Source organism: Lactuca virosa, chromosome 6 (genome assembly GCF_052849685.1).
Source record: "Lactuca virosa cultivar CGN04683 chromosome 6, Lactuca_virosa_CGN04683_v6, whole genome shotgun sequence".
Lineage (NCBI taxonomy): Eukaryota > Viridiplantae > Streptophyta > Magnoliopsida > Asterales > Asteraceae > Lactuca > Lactuca virosa.
Genome location: NC_136431.1, coordinates 259,418,227 through 259,442,005, shown reverse-complemented (window position 1 = coordinate 259,442,005; position 23,779 = coordinate 259,418,227).

The window sequence follows — 23,779 nt, the reverse complement described above, 5'->3', positions numbered from 1 at the left end:
GCCCATAATGTTTCACTTAAATCTCATAGATTCTTTAGTCCACTTTCATTCTCGCACGACAAACCCAGGTAGATGTAACCACTTCCTCATAGTAGACAACAGAAGATTCAGGAGGAAACAAGAGCAAGTTCATGAGAAGCTTTCAAAGAAGGATCAACCGAAGTAACCAAAACGTCTTACACGTCACACTAATAAATAAGAATCTTGTTAACTTAATGAGCGAGTGGAGACACTGCTCACCTTATATGTTAGGATTGTTTTCTTACATGCAGCTGGTAACAGTTATTCAGGTATCAGATATTCATTCGAGGATAACAATTCCAAATTCATAAAGTTTCTTAGGTATAGACTCATTATGAATTGTTTCCAGAACCCTGTGGAAGTCAGGACCCGATAACACTCAGAACTAGGATAACCTTGTCTTTTCAGCTTTCGACTTGTGTACATTGCTTTAGACTTATTCCATCTCATCTTTGTATTCTTTTAGCAAATATGCCTCCTTGCAGATCAAACAGACGCGCTACTCCGATAACTCCAACTCCACCGCCGCAATTCGATCCTGCTGCTCTTCAAGCAACGATATCCTCCGTAATGGCAACTGCTCTAGATCACTTCAGTGAAGGTGGTACCCTCGGATCTGGTAGCGGTACCCACCTAACCAACCCCGGAGTTACTCATAGACACCCAAGGGAGTGTTCGTATAAAGACTTCATGAACTGCAAACCAAATTCCTTCGATGGGAATGGTAGAGTAATCGCTCTGATGCAATGGTTCGAGAAAACAGATTCGGTCTTCGAAATCTGTTCGTGCCCTGAAAGGAGCAAAGTGAAGTTTGCTGCCTGCACCTTCTCTGGCAGAGCCCTGACATGGTGGAGCAGCCATCTTAAGTCACTGACCCTATCAGTGGCTAACTCAATAGGTTGGGAGAACCTGAAAGAGTTAATGCTGGAAGAATACTGCCCCTTGGGCGAAGTTCAAAAGCTGGAACAAGAGCTGTGGGAGCTCACTATGCTCGGCTCAGACATAGTGGCCTACACTGACCGGTTCAGCGACCTAGCAGCTCTATGCCCCATGATGGTTACCCCGGAGAACAAGAAGATAGAAAGATACATCTCGGGTCTATCTACCCCGATCCAAGGAGATGTACTGTCTTCTAACCCAGCCACATTCGATAGTGCTAAACGCCTGGCTCAACGACTCATCGACCATGGAGTCTGCCATGGTATGGAAGTCCCCATTCCCGAGCCATCGAGGGAAGAGGACTATGGCCAGAAGTCGGGGAACAAGAGGAAGAAGAAGCGAACAACACAGGAACCCCCGCAGGAGCAACAAACGAGTACTATGTACACCGCCACAACACCTGCTACTCCAGCACCTGCCAGTTGATATGCTGGAACCCTTCCGAAGTGTGGAAAGTGCAACTATCACCACACCGGAGTATGTCGGGAAATGCAGTGTCTGAACTGCCGCAAAAAGGGACACACAGTCCGTTTTTGCAGGGCACCGGCTCAACCGATCTCCCAAGTCCCCGGAGTTGAAGAAAACCAAGCCTGCTATGGATGTGGTGAGACTGGACACTACCAGGAGGACTGCCCGATAACAAAGAACTCAGGAGCGGATGGACGAATTCAGATGATCACCGCATGAGAATCGACCTTGGAGTCACCATCCAGCAGCGGTACGTTTCCGACCCAGTTATTATTTTAAAAAATTAATTTATATTTATATAAGATTAAAACTTGGGGATAACACTTAAAAGTAATTATAATAACTCACTTATTGAAATAAGTCACAGTATTCAAAAGAACTAAGAGATCCGTTCTGAGAAGCTATGATGGCTTAGTATGTACGTTAGGGTTGTGCATAGCTAAGATTTTGCAGACTTAGAGTGAGTGATTCCGCCTTAATTTCTGTTCCTTGTTTGGTTGTGAATTTGAGGCATAGTTACTCAGTCGACTGTCTAGTTCATCTTAATTATTCATAACTTGTATATCCCAGGCGATCGTAGTGTTACTAAGGAGGATCATAGTTTAAAGTATCAATACTAGATAACAAAGCACTTTCGTGGTATGTATGCACACATCGCGGTACGATACGTAGAAGTGTTAACATCAAGAGGAAAACATAAAGCACTAGAACATTTAGAAAGAGTACATTTTCGAGCACACTAGGGAAGTACATCATCGTATAACAAACGTTTCTTTCAAATCGGCCAAAACTTTGTTCAGTATAGAGTCCGTTGCTATCTTTCATCATGAGTTGGCGTGGTCCTCACCATACTAAGTTCTTATGTTTCTATCGCCTCGACCGTCAAGTTCACGAAACCTTCGTCATTCGTAACGACAGTCCGACCTAAAACTCAGTTTTGTCTTTCGTATTCTAAACCCCGAAGTACTCGCGCGAAGAGTACTTTGTCTTCCGAAGCCTTGTCGTCGTATGTCCGCAGACCTTTCCGAAATACCACTCGTCCAACAGACCAAGTTCAAGCACAGAGGCTAAGGACGAATACAGCCCACCTATCACTATTTAGGGTATACACGAGGGTGGTATATGATTATGATTATGTAGATCTAGTATGTGTGTTTCCACCCTATCTCATGTTCCTTGTTTTGTTGTGGACCTGGGGTAGAGTCGCACATCCGACCGTCTTACTAATCCTAAATTATATACGACTTGTATACACGAGGTAATGATAGATGGACCAAGTATGAATCCTATCATGAACAGTAGGGCAAAGTGCCAGGTCTACGAGTGGGTATTCTGCCAATCAGAGGAGCGCAACCCCAGTTATACTATTAAGAAAGCTAATTTCGGGATGAAATTCCATCTAACGGGGGGATGATGTGACAACCCGAAATATTTTTGCCTTATAGCCTTGTTAAGGGTCATTCTATTGGGTTTTAAGCCTAGTACACTTGAGGAATGAGTGTTAGAATGCACCTGCTAGAGACACTGTGCAACATTCAAGCCTTAAGACCGCCAAAAAGGAGTTTACGGCCAAGACACTTGAGTTTACAGCCGTAAACTCAAGGCTGGTCGTAAACTCCCCCTTAAAGTCTCAATCCCTTCACTTTTCCTTCATTCTCACACTTTCACCTCAAGAACACTTGATTTCTCTCTCAAGTATCATCGAGATTTTCACTCCCGATCTTCACAAATGTAAGTGGTTCTTCCCTCTAGTTGTTGTTATGCTTCTTTCTCATGAATCACTCTTTGATTTCATCCATTGAAATCAACATTTTGCTAGATCTTCAACTTTCATCAAGAACACCAAGAACACACACTTGTTCTTGGTGGCCGCAAACTCTTCTAAGGGCCTCAAAAGTGTAAGTATTCCATCTACCATCTAGTTGTACATGTTAAACACTAGACCATAGCCTTGAATCATCACCAAAATCAACATCAAAGAGAGTTTACGGCCAGGAGTTTCTCCCTTGGCCGTAAACCCATGTTTTGGTCACAAGTTGGCCGCAAACCCTTCTCATATCCAAGCTTTAGACCTTAAACCCCTAATGGATGATAGATAGGACTTTAAAACACCATCTTGTGTATAATGTTCATGAGTTTACGGCCGTAAACTCCTTGTTTGGCCGTAAACTCATCCATCTTAGCCGTAATCACCTTAAAGCCTTCTAGAAAGTTAGTTTTGCTCATCCTCTTGTAAAGCAATAGTCCCACAAGCTTCCCTATCATTCAATCACCCTCTTATGCGCCTTTTACCATGAGTTTACGGTCGTAAACACCATTCCTTGGCCTTAAACATCCCTATGATGAATCACATGTGATTCCATCACTTAGTTCAAGTCCCTAGGGGTGTTTCCTTTCATATAGTTGCTTATAAACACTATATTCATGCCGATATATGTCATTATATGTCATTTAGGACTTGTGGTGTCTCGGAACTTCATTTGTGGAACTTCTCATCCTTACGTGCATATTCGTTGAATCACCCACATAAGGTGAGTTCATACCCCGTAATCAATCTTTTAAACTGTTTTAAATGCTTTTAAGGGGGGGGGGGGGAATACAAGTTAAACACAATGATAATTGTGTAATTGTTTGTTATGAACATTTTCAAAAGACTGCTTATGTCATTTATAAGTGGTCAAAACATTTCAAAAACTCTTTTAAAGTTATGTTACTTTATAGTTTAACAAAACTCCGTTTTTAAAGTACCAACATAACTTAGTAAAAAAATGAGTCTTTTAAGTAACAGTAAAAGTAAAATACTAGTAAACTATAAGGGGTATAGTTTAGAGGTTCAGTTCATACTAGATGCTAGAACATACTATAAAGAGAAACAGGGAGGTAGATACAATACACGATAACATAAAGAGAAACAGGGAGGTAGATACAATACTTCAGAGAGACATACTATACACTATACACTATAACAGAACGAACATACTAAGATGCTATAGCATGAGAACACTACATGATCTAATTAGACCAATGAATCACTAACTCATTGTTCTAAACAAAAGGTGATAGTAAAATTGGGTATACATGATCACATAACTTTAATGTGAATTCTGCATGACCTATCAATTTGTTTGCGGAAGTCGTGTTTGGTCCCCAGAATCTCTTGCAAGGAGAGCATATAGTATGGGTACTATTCCTCACATTATGACCTTAATAAAACAAAACATGTTTTAAGGTAATTAGTACTGCAGGATGTCAATTCAAAAGACAACTGTGTACTTGTAATTTCCCATTACTTTCAATAAGTGACAGTTCTACTTGAAAGTTAATGCAAACTATTTTCGAGTCAAGATAGTTATAAACTAGGGAAAACTTACATTTTACAAACGACACATAGAACAGTCGAGTCTAGTACATTCAGTAGAAGGGGGCCTATAATGCTAACTTTATGATTCCTTAGTGTATGCATTCAGGGATATATATTAATCTGAGCCGACAGGTAATAGGATGTGTGATTTCTGCTTCATTTCCTGTTCCTTGTTTGGTTGTGGGCTTAGAGCAGATTCACCCAGCCTACTATCTATCCGATCTTAGATATATATATATATATATATATATAGATATATATATATATATACATATATATATATATATATATATATATATATATATATATATATATATATATTTTCGTATACACTCAGTAATCCTAAGCGGTACCAGGTATGGGCCAGGTCATAGGACACTAATTCAATGTACTGTTTTCTAGTACAAAACATACTTTTCAAATGAAGAACTTTTGGAATACAAAACTAGAAACTTAACCAATAAAGGGTTTAATCTATTTTATTAAAACAGTAAAAATTAAAGGACCTTAGGTGGTAAATTATATAATGCCTTAGTTTATACACCAAGGTTATATATAATTCATACCCGATAGGTAGTTGGATGTGTGCCTTCCGCCTCATTCCCTGTTCCTTGTTTGGTTGTGGGCTTAGGGCAGATTCAAACAATTAACTATCTGTTCGATATTAGATTATATATAACTAGGATAAACTAAGTGATTTTAGAAGGAACTACTGTGGTTATCATTTTATTATAAAAAATAAGGTTTTTCTTAAGGGATCTTTTCATCAAGTATAAAGGAACTATTACAGTTAACTTCGTGAGTACCGAGTGAATACGCAGGGGTTATATACAACGATGATCTAACAAACAATGGGATGTGTGCCTTCCGCCTCATTTCTTGTTCCTTGTTTGGTTGTGGGATTAGGGCGGATACACACAACCAATTATTTGTTTACTCTGGGTTTTATATAACTTGTATCCATTTAATACTCATAGAAAGGACTGTTGAGTCATTTTAACTTATCTTTCATCAAAGCAGGAAATATAGGATTTTCTGGAGGAACAGGCAAACTTTTCTAAACAGAACTTACTACAACTTACTACAACTTTCTTACTACTCACATTACATCACTAAAATCTTATGAACTCACCAGCTTAAATGCTGATCTATGCTTTCAAAATAACTTGTATTCTCAGGAGACCAGTAGACATGTACGCGCTTTGGGATTTAGAAGATGGAGCAGTACAACATCATGTCTTTTTGTTATTTGCTATGTATTCTATATTATGTTAATCACATACTTTGTAAACACTTTCTTTCTAATTATGTAACACTTGTGTTTCTAGCCTAGGCATCAATCTTGATATGATAGTCTAGGTTAACCTTTGTAACTCATTTTGAAGAAATGAAAAAGGAATTATGTGAATTCTATGTGTTTTATGCTTAATTACTAGGAGTTAATTAATTAAGAATAAAAATGAGCGTCAAAAATAAATATTAGATAAAGCCGATATCTATTAAGAAAGTTGTAGTGGTCGTGACAAGGATTACGGATATATAAAGAATGCCGAAATCCGAGTTATAACGAAGAAGTTATGACCTGTCGAAGTTTCACGACAAAACCGACTCAGTGCTGAATGTCGTAAAAAGTGAGTTTTCGATAAACTACTTTTTAGCCTTAGTGATCTAAACAAAACTCGTAGTATTCGTTAAACCGAGAAGTTCGATAAAAAGAACGCCCAAATCTGACTTCGTATGAGGAAGTTATGATTTTTCGAAGTTCCAGCTTAGCAGTAGATAGCTAAAAACTCGAATTTTAGATCGAGTGATTTTTAGCCGACACAACCTAAAGGAGAATCGAAGGTCTCGTAAATAGTAGCACAACGGTAAAAAGTCTGACGAAAACGGACGTCGGATGAAGAAGTTATGAATTTTTAACGGATTTCCTGTCTCGGTCTGTTAAAAATAATAATATAAAAATTAAAATCAAAATTAGCCGACGAAGTCTAAACGGAAGTTGTAGAGCGTAATTTTACCTACGCGTGCATATAAAGAACGTCAAAAACGGAGCTCGTATGCGAAAGTTATGGATTTTAGAAGTTTTTGCACAAAAATCGAGAAAATTCGCATAATCACGTTTTTGCCACGTCACCCTCGCTTAGAACGTGCCACGTGTCCGAAATTGGTGAGTCAGGCGAGCCACGTGTCCGAGCTGCTGAGTCATCCGAGCTCCTGATCTGATCCGAAGTGGTCTAGTAGCGGTGCGACACGTACCCTCTTGCACGAGACCGAAGCCTCGCATGAATGCCACAACACCCCCTACTTCGGACCTAGACCTCGGTCCAGTAAGAAGAGGACAGCAAGCCTTCGCACGTGCAGCCCTCGTGCGAGCCATCCCCTTGCGAGCCTCGGATCAGCACCACCTGGAGGGTTCTCAGCCGTCCGATCAGAAGTTCCTCCATATAAATAGAAGGTTGCGAGCCTTCCCGGGTAACTTTGGAAATTTGCCACCTTGCACCCTAAATTTCATATTTCTTTCATATTAACATCCCCCGAAGCCCCGGTATCGATTATAACCCCCGGAATACGCCAGGAAGAGCCCGTGAAGCCCAGAAAATTTATCTTTTCGGTTTCGAAGCCCGACCTTTGCAGAGCCCGGTTTCTCAATAAAACTCCCGGTTTTATTAGAAACGATCGTTTTAGGAAACAAATTATTGCCCGATTTTCAGTAAATCAGGTGAGTGTGTAGTTACTTTCACCTTACACATAGATATGAAGTATTTTATATAAAATACGTGTTGTGTGAATATTTATTGTTTGTTTATTTGAGTTGGATGTTGAAGGTGTGATTTATACATGTTTTTAAATAATTTAAACTGTGTATGTATTTTTATCTACAAAAATGTTGGGTCAAACATGGGTAGATGAAATAATGGGTGTGTGATGAAATGTGAGTTGGATAAAGGAGATGATCAATAATATTGATCATAAGTTGAGGGTGAGTGGTGAAAGGAGATCATAAGTTGAGGGTGAGTGGTGAAATATGAGATAAGCCCTTACCCAAACGGTGACCCCCGTCATTCAGCAGAGTAGGGATGACAACCATGGACTATTCTAGACGGTCTGTGGAACACTATCAGGCTTGCAAACTGTAGGTGTGTGAACTATACGTTCATCAGGAGTACTCTAAAAACCCATTGACATGTATGACAGGGGTGAATACTGTCAATAATACTGTCAATAAATAAGAGCTATGAATTTAGCCCCTGTTGTATAAACCCTGGTGATGGTGTGACCTTGTGCCTATTCCTTAGGATGAATCCTTAGGAAGGAGTGATAGTTGAATCTTAGGGTAAACCCTTAAGAAATTAATAAGATAATGGGGTTGGGGTAATTTGGTTGATTGATTGATGTTTAAGTACAATAAATTTATTTATTGTGGGTTGAAAACCCTATATGCTCACCAGGCTTCCAAGCCTGACCCACTCAGCCTTTTATGACTACAGGTAGTGGACCCCGAGCATAGTCGGATGACGATGATGAGTGATTTTGGATTATAGGCCAGTAGTTATAAATAATTGTTGTAAGGCTTATAATGGCTTGTTTATGCTTTTGATCTGTATCGGAACATGACATCCCGAGGTTTTGATATAAAAGGAAATTATATCTTTCTTAAAGAAAGGTTTTGACAAACTTTTATCATGTTTTGTTTTGGGGACCAATTCCGCAACATCTTTTAAAAAGATTTCTCTGATTTTATTTTAAAAAGCATAAATTAAATCGGTCTTTTCTGGCCGAGAAATTAGGGGATGTCACAGTTGGTATCAGAGCATTAGGTTAAGCGAACTAAGAAATTGTAGGATTTCTAGACTTAAACTTAGAATGCTAAGTGATGATTGTGAGATGAGTGTCTGCCATATTTTAGACACGAGCACTAGTTTATTTTAGGAAAGATGCCTAAAATGCTTTTATGTGCTAAATGATATATGTTTGTCATATATGCTTTTATTTGTTCAGATCTATGGTCTGTTGCCGACCGGATCTGGAAACCTTATGTGTGTAGGATTCTAAGCGTATGATTACGAGATTAGAACTAACATGTAAACGTTTCGAAGTGATAAGGAGATTTATACGTTTATCGTAAATAAAGCTTTCCTATCTTAAATTCTCGCCCAGTACACCGAACGTCTGCTTGGGTGTACAAAACGTTATGGTAAAGACTCGTAGAGAATTGAATAGATGGAGGAAATGAAAAGCTTATGATAGTGAATGATACCTATCAGAAGATATCATAAGAGTGGTATCTTGCCTTTAGAATATGTCTAATAAAATAACGGAACGTTTAGAGGGGTACGGTACGTCTGAAGTACACCTTCGATTGGCAGGATGATGGAATGGTTGGTGTAATTCTTGAAGTTGTTCCATCGTCTGGAATTTCCATCACCAACCAAGTTGAAGCAGAATTGGTGATTGAAGATACGCATGAAAGAAGTCCTAGTAGAGTCTAGGAAAATTTTATGATTAATTGGACACATTCGTATGTGTTAAATTGTTTTGTGATTTTAGGACTTGGGGACTGCGAGACCGTACTTGGGACGAGTATGAGTAGGTGTGAATAGTAGTAGAGATCTATACTACTGGAAGCACAGGACTCACACTTGGATCAGGGAAAGTCACAAGGTTACCAAGAAACTAGTAATTGATTCCGTCTTATTCTAGTTTGTCGTTACTATCGTTTCGGTAATGACTAGGAAGATGATTGTTATTCCGACCCTAGGGGTCATATCGAATCGAGTCCGACTAAGATGAGTTTATTATGTGGTTCAGGGAACCAAGTTCGATGTAGCATTTGACTTAAGCCAGAAGATTGAAGTGAGAAATGATCAAAGCGATCAATAGAAGTATCGCACTCATTGTTAAAGAAGTTGGTAGTTAGAAATGATACATGTTGAACTGTGATTGTATCACATTAGAACATGAAGGAAGGTATAGTTTGCTCCGAAATTTGTCCCTAGGAGATCTGAGTCTAAGTAGTGCAGTATACAATGAGAGATCATTAGAACATGACCCATCAGTCTGTTACAATAAACGAAGGAAAATACTTATTCTAAGAAGAAGAAGGAGTCCTCAATAAGGATTTATTTTGTAACTCGAAGGTTACGATTGAAAGTCCTACGGAGATCTGAAGCTTTTTAGGATTAGCTGGATATTATCGCTGATTTATCCAAGGATTTTCTTCGATCGCGACTCCATTGACAACTTTGACCCACAAAGGAGCTGTCTATACTTGGAATAAGAAGCATAGGATGCTTTGAGAAGTCAAAGAAGAAGTTGTGTGAAGCACCGATCCTTTCGTTACCTGAAGGAGTTGATGACTTCACATTTTATAGTAATGCCTCTGGAGTTGGGTTAGGTTGTGTTCTGACCCAAAGGGATAAAGTGATAGTGTATGCATCGAGGCAATTGAAAGAGCATGAAAAGAACTACCCCACTCATGGTCTGGAGTTGGCAGCGGTAGTATTCGCCTTAAAGGTATGGAGAAGGAATTGAACATGAGGCAACGACGCTGGCTAGAGTTACTCAAGGACTACGACTGTGAGATACTTTACCACCCTGGTAAAGCAAATGTTGTTGCTAATGCTCTCAGTCGGACGGTAAATCTTGAAAAGAAAAGGCCAAGAGCGTTGAGAATTGAAGTTGTCTCGACAATTGTGAAAGCTCAAGAGGAAGCTTTAGAGAGAAATGACCGAAAGGAGGAACGTTTGGGCAAAATGTTGGTGTTTGATACAAACGGTCAAGGACTGAAGGTATTCAAAGATAGGATTTGGGTACCTAAGGCGGGAGGAGTAAGAGGTCCTCTGATGGAAGAAGCGCACAAAACCATGTACTCGATTCATCCCGGCAGTACGAAAATGTATAGGGATCTAAAACCCTATTACTGGTGACCGACGATGAAGCTCGATGTTGCAAAGTATGTGGCCGAGTGTGTAACTTGTGCTAGGTTTAAGGCACAACAACAGAAACCGCATGGGAGTTTAGAACCTTTGCCTATACCTATGGGCAAATGGGAAGACATCACTATGGATTTTGTGACTAAACTGCCCAAAACAAGGAACGGTCACGACATGATTTAGGTGGTCGTTGATCGCTTCACTAAGAATGCACATTTCATAGCAGCCAACGAGAAATGGTCTATGGATAAACTTGCGAATTCTTACGTGAAGGAAATTGTGAGGCTTCACGGTGGAAATTCCATTAACGATTGTATCCGATCGTGATAGCCGTTTTACCTCAAGGTTTTGGAGGAGTCTACAAGAGGAATTGGGTACCAAGTTGTGTTTAAGTACAGCTTACCATCCGCAAACTGATGGTCAAAGCGAACGAACGATTCAAACATTGGAAGATATGCTGAGAGCATGTACCCTAGAATTCCAAGGTAACTGGGATGAACACTTACCTCTAGTAGAATTCTCCTATAATAATAGTTTCCACTCAAGCATTAAGATGGCACCTTATCACGCTTTGTATGGAGAAAAGTGTCGAACGCCATCATGTTGGCTGGAAGCTGGGGAAAAGCAGTTTATGGGACCTGAAATAGTCCATCAGACTGCCGAAAAGTTGAAGGTGATAAGAGAAAGGATGTTAGCTGCTCAAGATCGACAAAAGAGCTATGCTGATAAGAAAAGACAACCGATATCCTTCAAAGTTGGAGATTCGGTTTTACTTAAAGTCTCGCCGTGGAAGGGACTTATAAGATTTGGTAAAAGGGGAAAGTTGAGTCCAAGGTTTATTGGACCATTTAAAGTTCTTCAGAGGATCGGGAATCAAGCTTACAAGCTAGAATTACCGGAAGAACTGCAGGGTATTCATAACACATTTCATGTGTGTTATTTGAGGAAGTTCACGGGAGATGTGCCTGACATAATTCCCATTTCTGAATTAAGGTTGGATGAAAACAAAAGGTTGATTGAAGAACCTGAGGCAATAGTTGACCGTAAGACTATGAAGTTGCGGCGCAAGATGGTTGATTTAGTGCTTGTGCGCTGGAAACATACGAATGGACCAAATCTCACCTAGGAAACGGAGAGTGACATGATGAGTCGCTACCCGCAGTTGTTTGTTGGTGTGTGATTCTGGGGACTGAAACATCCTAAGGGGGAGAGAATTGTAACACTCGTGTTTCTAGCCTAGGCATTAATCTTGATATGATAGTCTAGGTTAACCTTTGTAACTCATTTTGAAGAAATGAAAAAGGAATTATGTGAATTCTATGTGTTTTCTGTGTTTTATGCTTAATTACTAGGAGTTAATTAATTAAGAATAAAAATGAGCGTCAAAAATAAATATTAGATAAAGCCGATATCTATTAAGAAAGTTGTAGTGGTCGTGACAAGGATTACGGATATATAAAGAATGCCGAAATCCGAGTTATAACGAAGAAGTTATGACCTGTCGAAGTTTCACGACAAAACCTAAACGAGAATCGAAGGTCTCGTAAATAGTAGCACAACGGTAAAAAGTCTGACGAAAACGGACGTCGGATGAAGAAGTTATGAATTTTTAACGGATTTCCTGTCCCGGTCTGTTAAAAATAATAATATAAAAATTAAAATCAAAATTATCCGACGAAGTCTAAACGGAAGTTGTAGAGCGTAATTTTACCTACGCGTGCATATAAAGAACGTCAAAAAAGGAGCTCGTATGCAAAAGTTATGGATTTTAAAAGTTTTTGCACAAAAATCGAGAAAATTCGCATAGTCACGTTTTTGCCACGTCACCCTCGCTTAGAACGTGCCACGTGTCCGAAATTGGTGAGTCAGGCGAGCCACGTGTCCGAGCTGCTGAGTCATCCGAGCTCCTGATCTGATCCGAAGTGGTCTAGTAGCGGTGCGACACGTACCCTCTTGCACGAGACCGAACCCTCGCATGAATGCCACAACACCCCCTACTTCGGACCTAGACCTCGGTCCAGTAAGAAGAGGACAACAAGCCTTCGCACGTGCAGCCCTCATGTGAGCCATCCCCCTGCGAGCCTCGGATCAGCACCACCTGGAGGCTTCTCAACCGTCCGATCAGAAGCTCCTCCCTATAAATAGAAGGCTGCGAGCCTTCCCGGGTAACTTTGGAAATTTGCCACCTTTCACCCTAAATTTCATATTTCTTTCATATTAACATCCCCCGAAGCCCCGGTATCGATTATAACCCCCGGAATAGGCCACGAAGTGCCCGTGAAGCCCAGAAAATTTATCTTTTCGGTTCCGAAGCCCGACCTTTGCAGAGCCCAGTTTCTCAATAAAACTCCCGGTTTTATTAGAAACGATCGTTTTAGGAAACGACTTGCTGCCCGATTTTCATTAAATCAGGTGAGTGTGTAGTTACTTTCACCTTACACATAGATATGAAGTATTTTATATAAAATACGTGTTGTGTGAATATTTATTGTTTGTTTATTTGAGTTGGATGTTGAAGGTGTGATTTACACATGTTTTTAAATAATTTAAACTGTATATGTATTTTTATCTACAAAAATGTTGGGTCAAACATGGGTAGATGAAATAATGGGTGTGTGATGAAATGTGAGTTGGATAAAGGAGGTGATCAATAATATTGATCATAAGTTGAGGGTGAGTGGTGAAAGGAGATCATAAGTTGAGGGTGAGTGGTGAAATATGAGATAAGCCCTTACCCAAACGGTGACCCCCGTCATTCAGCAGAGTAGGGATGACAACCATGGACTATTCTAGACGGTCTGTGGAACACTATCAGGCTTGCAACCTGTAGGTGTGTGAACTATACGTTCATCAGGAGTACTCTAAAAACCCATTGACATGTATGACAGGGGTGAATACTGTCAATAATACTGTCAATAAATAAGAGCTATGAATTTAGCCCCTGTTGTATAAACCCTGGTGATGGTGTGACCTTGTGCCTATTCCTTAGGATGAATCCTTAGGAAGGAGTGATAGTTGAATCTTAGGGTAAACCCTTAAGAAATTAATAAGATAATGGGGTTGGGGTAATTTGGTTGATTGATTGATGTTTAAGTACAATAAATTTATTTATTGTGGGTTGAAAACCCTATATGCTCACCAGGCTTCCAAGCCTGACCCACTCAGCTTTTTATGACTACAGGTAGTGGACCCCGAGCATAGTCGGATGTTGATGATGAGTGATTTTGGATTATAGGCCAGTAGTTATAAATAACTGTTGTAAGGCTTATAATGTCTTGTTTATGCTTTTGATCTGTATCGGAACATGACAATCCGAGGTTTTGATATAAAAGGAAATTATATATTTCTTAAAGAAAGGTTTTGACAAACTTTTATCATGTTTTGTTTTGGGGACCAATTCCGCAACATCTTTTAAAAAGATTTCTCTGATTTTATTTTAAAAAGCATAAATTAAATCGGTCTTTTCTGGCCGAGAAATTAGGGGATGTCACAAATTAAATGGTTGTTTATTACTTCGCTTACTATGATGCATGACTTGTGATACTAAAAATGACGTCCTCCGACCAGAACGTTTCCGCCGTTCTTGTTTTGGGGTGTGACAGCTACCCCATATGGTCTTATATCCAATGCCACGGGCTCCCCCGGGGTCTTCCATGCAAAACACACAATCACATAGCATATCAAATCACAGAATGACTAACACATATGTCATAATCACATAATCGGCCGAACTTGGTACCTTAGACCCATGGGTATGGTGAGAAGACCCGCCTCTGTGTGTTGAATACAAAAGCCGCTCTCCTAACAGTTTGTAACCTCCCGTGCTGAATAATAGTATTAATTAATGTCAGGACATTACTTAATCAAAAGAAACCCAAACTCCAAACCCTTCCATGAGGCCCAATTATCCTCCCCTTGCTAATGGACCCAAAGTCCAAGTCCAAAATCATTAATGGGACTCTTGGCCCAATAAGGCCCAACCAATATATCTATGGCCCATAACAGATGAAATGACCCATAATTCACAGAATGCAACCGAGTCCAATAACCAAATGAGGCCCAATGGCTCAAAGGCCCAAAACAGATTCGGCCCAACTGTGATGCGTACGCTCAGCGTACCATCCTAGTACGCACAACGTACTGGGGTCTTGGGACTACACACATCGTACACTAGGTACGCCCAGCGTACTACCAGATTAAGCACTTTCTCCATTAAGTGCTTAATACTCGATTCCTTTACATCCAAAAGCCAGATCTAAGTTTGGTAAGACATCCTAATGCATAAAGTTGCCAACTTTATTTCTTTTCATGGCTCATATACACCCAACACCTCCATTAAGACCTTTCCAAGGTCTTTAACCCATGCATAAGGCCAATACTTCCACCAAGACTCCATTTTTATTCTACTAAAGGACCAAGGGACCTCAGATCTATCATTCCCATCTTTTGGAGTTGCTTAACTCACTAATGGAGGTCCAAAATCAACAAAAAGGGACAAAGTAGGAAACCCTAGCTAGATCTAGAGATTTAAGTGGAAAGATGCAAGCTTTTTACCTCCAAAAGCTTTGAAAGATTACCAAGATGCAGATCCTTGAAGCACCAACTTGTCCCAAGCTTGCTTGACCACTTCCTCTTCTTAGAATGAACACTAAAAAGGACCACAATGCACTCTTAAGGCTCAAAAGCATTCACAAAGGTTATTAGGGCTTCCAGGAATGTTTAAAGGTGAAGGAGGCTGTTAAGGGTGTGGCTCAAAAGAGTTAAAGGTGTTTATATAGGTCACAAGTCCGAATTTTACAGTTTTGGCCCTCTGTTGCGTACGCCCGGCGTACCCTTACGTACGCCCCGCGTACGCAAGGCTCCTTCGCCATCCTTCTCACATAGTATGCTAAGCGTACCCTTAAGTACACCCAACATACAATAGGGACCATTTTTGCCAATTAATTTATTTTTGGGTTTCAAGGTGTACCTGATTTGGAGTGTTACAACTCGCCCCCACTTCAACTAGACTTCGTCCTCGAAGTCTGTAGTTGTGAATAGATCGGGGTAATGTTCCCACATATCCTCCTCCGGCTCCCAAGTCCATTCGGAGCCTCTTCGGTGCTGCCATTGCACCTTTACCAGTTTCACCTCCATGTTCCGAAGACTCTTCGTCTTCCTATCTAAGATGGCAACCGGTCTCTCGATGTAGTTCAGGCCCTCATCCACCTGAATGTCGTCCAAAAAAATGACTGCGGACTCGTCAGTGATACACTTCCGAAGCTGAGACACGTGTAAGGTGTTGCAAATTTGGTTAAGCTCCTTTGGCAGATCCAGGCGATATGCCACCTTGCCCACCTGAGCCGTGATCCTGAACGGGCCTAGGAACCAAGGCCCCAACTTGCCCCTCTTTCGAAACCTCATAATCCCTTTCCAGGGCGACACCTTCAACAACACGAAATCTCCCACCTGGAACTCAAGATCTGATCGTCCTCGGTCTGTATAACTCTTCTGGCGGCTCTACGTGACTCGCAGCCGGTCACACACCTGCTGAATCAGTTTGGTAGTCTTGAGCACTACCTAAGTTCTCCCCATGACCCGATGCCCGACCTCGTCCCAACATACCGGAGTTCTTCACCTCCGACCATATAACATCTCAAATGGAGCTCGGTCAATACTGGCATGATAACTATTATTGTACGAACTCTGCCAGTGGGAGGTATGTATCCCAACTCCCTCCAAAGTCCAGCACACATGCTCTAAGCATGTCCTCCAGCGTCTGGATCGTTCTCACTCTGACTGTCAGTCCGGGGGTGATATGTCGTACTAAAATGTAGTTGAGTACCCAGTTCCTCGTAGAACTTCTTCCAGAATCTGGAAGTGAACCAGACATCCCTTTCGGAGACTACCGACACCGGCACCCCATATCTAGCCACCACCTCTCGTACATATATATCTGCCAACTTTTCCGCATATATACTTTCAGAAATCAGAATGAAGTGGGCACTCTTCTTCAACCTGTCTACGATCACCCATATGGCGTCCACACCCCTTGTCGTCCTAGGTAACTTCGTGATGAAGTCCATAGTGATCTCTTCCCACTTCCACATGGGAATGGGGAGTGGCTGTACCTTTCCATGAGGCCGCTGATGCTTGGCCTTGACCTTCCTGCAGGTCAAGCACCGCTCCACAAACCAGGCGATCTCCCGCTTCATGCAGGGCCACCAATAACTCAGTCTCAAGTCTCGATACATTTTTGTAGCCACTGGATGAATAGAGAACTTGGAACTGTGTGCCTCCTCTAATATCCTCTACCTCACTCTTCTAGTCATCGATACCCACACTCGGCCACACTGCGTCAAAAGACCACGACTATCCTTAACAAACAAAGGATATTGCCCCCGAATCCGCTCTATCTTCCAATTCTCCTTTCTCACCCCCTCGACATGAGCCTCTTTGATAATATCTAATAGAGGAGAAATCACCGTCATCCTCATACAAAGTTTCCCAATTGGGGACCCTGCCGTTTTGCGGCTCAACTCATCGGCCACCACGTTGGCCTTCCCTGGATGGTATAGGATCTTGCAATCATAATCCTTCAGCACATCCAGCCACCTCCTCTGTCGCATATTGAGGTTCTGCTGATCCATCAAGTACTTCAGACTCTTGTGATCGGTATAGATAGTGAATCGCACTACATACAAATAGTGCCTCCAAATCTTGAGGGCAAACGCCACCGCCCCCAGCTCCAGGTCATGTGTGGGGTAATTCGCCTCGTGAGGCCTCAGCTGCCTCAAGACGTAAGCAATCACATGTCCCCTCTGCATCAAAACCGCACCTAACCCTGAAATCGATGTGTCACAGTACACCACTAAACCATCCAACCCCTCAGGTAGTACTAGAATCGGAGCCTCACATAACTTCCATCTCTGGGTCTCAAAAGCCATCTGCTGATCCGTGCCCCACCGGAAGATCACATTCTTCTTGGTCAAGCGGGTCAATGGCACATCAATCATGGAGAAATCCTGGATAAATCTCCGATAATAGCCCGCTAAACCCAATCAGATACGAATCTCTGATGCGTTTTTCGGTACTTCCGATCGCATTACAGCCTCAACCTTGGCTGGATCAACCGAAATGCCCTCCTGATTGATGATATGCCCCAAAAACTGTACCTCCCATAGCCAGAAATCACACTTGGAGAACTTTGCATAATGTTTCTCCGCCCTCATGGTCTCCAGTACCTCCCTCAAATGCTGCTTATGTTGCTCCTTGGTCTTAGAATAGACCAAAATATCGTAAATAAAGACAATCACCGACCGATCCAGCATCGGTCTACACACTCGGTTCATGAGATCCATGAACGCTGCCGGGGCATTGGTGAGCCCAAACAGCATCACCACAAACTCATAGTGCCCATACCGAGTCCTGAAAGCCGTCTTTGGTATATCCTCATCCCGAATCCTCATCTGATGATACCCTGACTGAAGATCAATCTTGGAAAACCAAGACGCACCCTGAAGCTGATCAAACAAATCATCGATCCTCGGCAACGGATAACGGTTCTTCACCGTTAGTTTGTTCAGTTCCCTGTAATCAATGTACATCCTGTGTGATCCGTCCTTATTTTTCACGAAAAGGATTGGTGCTCCCCACGGGGAACTGCTTGGACGAATGAACCCTCGGTCTAGCAGCTCCTGAAGCTACATAGATAGCTCCTGCATCTCTGGTGGTGCGAACCGGTATGGTGCCTTTGCTATCGGAGCGGCACCCGATACCAAGTCAATGCAAAACTCTACCTGCCTCTCCGGAGGCACTCCTGGTAACTCCTCGGGGAAGACGTCCCGAAAATCCTGTAACACTGCCACACTGCCCACATCCGCCACGGTCTCTACTCTCGTATCCGAGACATAAGCCAGAAATATCTTGTAACCCTGCTGTAAAAACCTCCTACCCTCGCATCCGAACAGAGGGTCGGTCCCTGCGAGGCTCTCTCACCATGAATAACCAGTTCTCCCTGACTTGGGGTTTGAACCCTGACCAACTGGCGCTCGCAATCAATCATGGCACCGTTGGCCCCCAACCAGTCCATCCCGACAATTACTTTCAACCCTAGCAACAGTATCGGAACTAGATCAACACGGAACCTCTCGCCCAATACATTCAGGACACAGCCCTGATATACCCTCGCAGCACTAACGATGCGGTCGTCTGCAATCTCTACCTCAAGCGGGGGATCCAAGGTTCCCGGCGCGTCTCGAAACTTCTTGTTAAGCGCAAGAGATACAAATGATCGGGTAGCTCCCGAATCAAACAACACATGAGCTGACACACCATTGACCAAAAAGGTCCCTATACACAAACACAATGCACATATAAGCAATAAACAAATAGAGAGCAGGGAAGAATAAATACATACCAGCCACGACATCTGGCTCTACCCGAACCTCCTCGGTAGTCAGCTGGAAGGTGTGGCTCCTCACCGCTGGAGCATCCGCCTTAGCAGGGAGGCCATCTGTGATCCTTATTGTGGCGGGCGCGGGCGCCACCACTGCTCGTCCCCCTCCCTGCAACCTCAGACAATCGGCCTTTTTATGGCCAGTCTGGTTGCAGTGGAAACATATCAAGCCCTTATTGGGGCAATCCCTGGTCACGTGGCCCTGCTGACCACAAGAGTAACATTCAGATATCCCAGCTGTCCGAAAATCCCCACTATGAAACCTCCCGCACTTGGCACACCGGCCCCGGCCCTGCTGGCCTCTACCCGAAAAATCTGAGGTCTTAGGCTTCTTAGCCTGACCCCCTGCTGCCTGCACCTGCTCAGCCTTCCGCTTCGTGCGGGAATCCAACTCCATCTCCCTCTCATGGGCCATCTCCACCATCTCATTCAGGGTTTTACACCCCGTAAAGCTCACAAACTCCCGGATATCATCCCTCAGCATGGAATGATACAGGTCCGTCTCATCTCCTCATCGGTAGCATACTGTGGGATCACCAAAGCTCGTTCCCAAAACATGGCGGTGATCTCCGCCATAGTCTCGGTGGTCTGCTGCAAATCATGAAACTCTCGCACTAGTCATTGCACCTCAATGGGTGGTGCAAACTCCAAATCAAATTTCCGAACAAACTCGGCCCATTTCATCTCAGCCACCCCGGCTGGTCCCACTTGTCTAGTAACCTCGCCCCACCAATCCCGGGCTTTGTCTCTCAGCATGCAAGAAGCAAACCCAACCTTTGCCACATCCGGGCAAGAACTCGTGCGCTGGGCGTTTTCGATATCCTCCACCCAGCGTCGAATGACAATTGGGTCCCTGACCCCAAAAAACTTTGGCGCCCCACACCCGTTGAACTCCTACAACGAGGGAGTTTGGGCCCCAACGCAACAATCTCATCCCTGAATGATCTGAGTCTCTCCTCCATGATCTTTATAATGCCCTCCTTTACCGTCCCAAAAATGACTGGGGTAGCGTCAAGGATTCCCTTCGTAACCTCGGTTGCGATGATATCGCACAACCTCTCATCAATAGGCTCCGTACCACTGCCCGATCCCGATCCTGATCCTGATCCACCTGTCCCAAATCGTGTCATCACCATGCTGAACTGAAATATCACAAACCATAATAATCAGGACGTATATATAGGGGATCTTCCCACACCAATCCTCCTTAGAGCTGTCAGATCTAACATTGGTTCGGGTACAGGTCCTGTGCTTTCAGTAGTACGGGCCCAATACTACCTTCCACACCTACCTATACCTTTCCCCAATGCTCTACCTGAGAACTCCAATTCTTCACAAAACTGAACCATATTCCCCAACTACCGCATACATCAATCACAGGCTGTCCTAAGATTTACTCTACTCGTATCAATCAAACCAATCATGACAGGTTGCCTTTATGCATGCAAATTATACACAGAAAAGGATCAAATAGACTTTCGAATAAAAGATTCTACCCTAGGACCACAATCAGACAAGGAACATGAAATAAGGCCAAATCAATCATTCTGAGGCTATAAGCTCATAACCGTATACACTTTTAAAAGCATACACATTACATATGATCATCACGCTCAAATATCAGTATAACATGGCTAACACATTGGGAACTACTTACTTGGCTCGGCCGATCGCGCGCGTTGCACTCTCTTCTTTTCATTTTGTAACACCCTTAAAAATACGGTCCGAAAATTTCATTTTAAATCATTAATAAAAGGCATAATTATCAACCATTTCATTCATAAACAAAAGTGTTATATCCAATCAGCTATAATCCCAAAACATATTCTTTTTTATATCAGAGTAAAAACATCCCAGGCTAAACAAATATGGTGTGTGCCATGCGATCACCCCGAGCTCCTCCCTCCGCTACCGGAAGTACTTGAAACCAAAAATGAAAACCGTAAGCACGAAGCTTAATGAGTTCCCCAACCTACCACGTACGCATAACCACATACACATAACCACATACCGGCCCCCCGCCCGCTGCATCGGGAGTTGCCCGACATTGGACTAGCTCCGGCATCGGGCCCCGCCCGGCATCAGGCCCCACCTGGCATGGAGCCCCGCTCGGTATACATATATGTTTCTCTTAGGCCCCGACTGTCTCTGGGCCTCACCCGCTAAACACATACAAACATATAACATAACACATAACAAATAGCTAAACATACTCTACTATACTCCTATTCTAAGGCCTCGCCTAACTTGGGCCTCGCCCCTGTCCTGTTACTGATGAGTCGTGGAACCCCGTCCACGCTCCTGCTGATAGTGAGATACGGGCCCCCGCCCACACTCACCTCCCTCCTAACTCGGGCCTTGCCCCTGCTCTGCTACTAATGAGATACGGAACCCCATCCATACTCGGATATGAGATACGGGACCTCGCCCACACCCACCTCCCTACCAAGCACATACAAGTATCACACAGAAAACAAGTATAACTAGCATACTACATTCCTCGGGCCTCACCCGAAATCATATCATAATCCGGAACATATATCATAATAATGCCTATGGCTAACCCCCGGGTCTTCCTAGTATACACAAACATAATGGGTCGACATTGTGGCCGTAGAACCATGCACACAGTGAGGAGAATCACCTCGCACTGCTGAACCTTGCTGATACTCCTCTGGCTGCTGACTGGAAATTCCCGAACTTTTGACCCTTCGGCTTCCCGACTACCAATACCAAACATCACTTAATCCAATACAATAATCCTTCTGAGGGTAAAATGACCATTCTACCCCTAGACCAACTTGGTCCATATCTAAGGCCCAAAACTAAGGCCCAACACTATGTAAGCTTCCCAAGCCCACTAGTGGCCCACTAATGGCCGAATTTGTTAAATTGGGCCCAATCCCTCTATTGGGCCTTACTCTAAGCTCACTATTTCCTTAGCCTATATTATCTCACTCCTGATGGCCCATTAAGGCCCAAAGACCCAAAGTCCAGTACATGGCCCAAACCGAGGCCCAAAATGCACAAAGCCCAAACCTGATGAGTACGATGGGCGTACTCCAATGTACACTACGCATAAGGCCAAAGCAAGGCCCAAAATGCACAAAGCCCAAACCTGATGAGTACAATGGGCGTACTCCAATGTACCCAAAATGCACAAAGCCAAAGAAGGGTTCACAGCCGTGAACTCCTTTTTGATGGTGCTTCCGGCTCGATTGCAACTCAATGAACTCAAGCTAACACTTCCTAACATACAATACTTGAGTGTACTAGGCTTAGAAACTCTTAAATAGACCCTTAACAAGGATAAAAGGTAACAGAAACATCCTTCATATATATATATATATATATATATATATATATATATATAGAGAGAGAGAGAGAGAGAGAGAGTTGACTCTTTATTTCTTCACTTCTTCAACTCTTGCCATGAACACACACCCTTTCTCTCTCAACTATCTTCAACCATGAACACTCTAAAGACTTCCAATAAGTAAGTATCTCATCCATCATCTTATTGTCCATTAGAAACACTTGATTCCATCCATAAAACAAACTCTTATTTGCATGAATCTTCAAGATTTCACGGCCATGAACCCTTCTTAGATGCAAGTTTGGCCGTGAACCCTCCATACATGGCCGTAAAGCCTTCATAAGATCAAGCTTGGGCCGTGAACACATCATGTATTCTATGGCCGTGAACCATTCTAAGGCCGTGAACATTCCTTGTGTGGCCGTGAACACCCTTCATTCAATCATATGTGATTCTAACACTCCATTAAGAGTGTTTCCTAGTTCCTAAGGTTGTTTCCCTGACACTTTAGTTGTTATAAACACTATTTGTATGCCTATATATGTCATTATATGTCATTTAGGACTCGTTTGTGTCTCGGGACTTCATTTGTGGAATTTATCATGCTTACTCGAATCTTCAATTGAATCACCCACTTAAGGTGAGTTCATACCCCTATAATTTATCCTTTAAATGTTTTTAAATGCTTTTAAGGATGGGAATACAAGTTGAACACAATAATATTGTGTTAATATTTACCTGTGATAACCATCACATTTAAAGGATTTCTTATGCTTTTGTAAGTGATCAAATCGATTCAAAAACTCTTTTAAAAAGATGTTAGATTGTTGTTTATAAAACTCCATTTTTAAAGTACATGTTTAACTCAGTAGCTAGTTGAGTCTTTTCTACAAATCAGGAACAGTTCAAACAAACATACTAGTAAACTATAATAGGTATAGTTTAGGGTTTAGTACATACTATATTCTAGAACAGAGGAACAATACATGATTCACGTACTTATACTTTACACTCCCAGTTACCTAGGAAGGGAACGTATCATTAACTCATTGTTTAAAACAAAATATGATAATACACATGGTATAAGGATATACATGGGGTACATATACAAAGTACCAATTTATATATGGGGTACATCTACAAAGTATCGAGTTATATATGGGGTACATCTACAAAGTACCGAGTTATATATGGGGTACATCTACAAAATACCGGATTTTACTTAAAAATGGTACATCTACAAAGTACCGGACAATAGTAAATAGAACATACCAATATATAAAACTCACAACAGTATCGGCTGA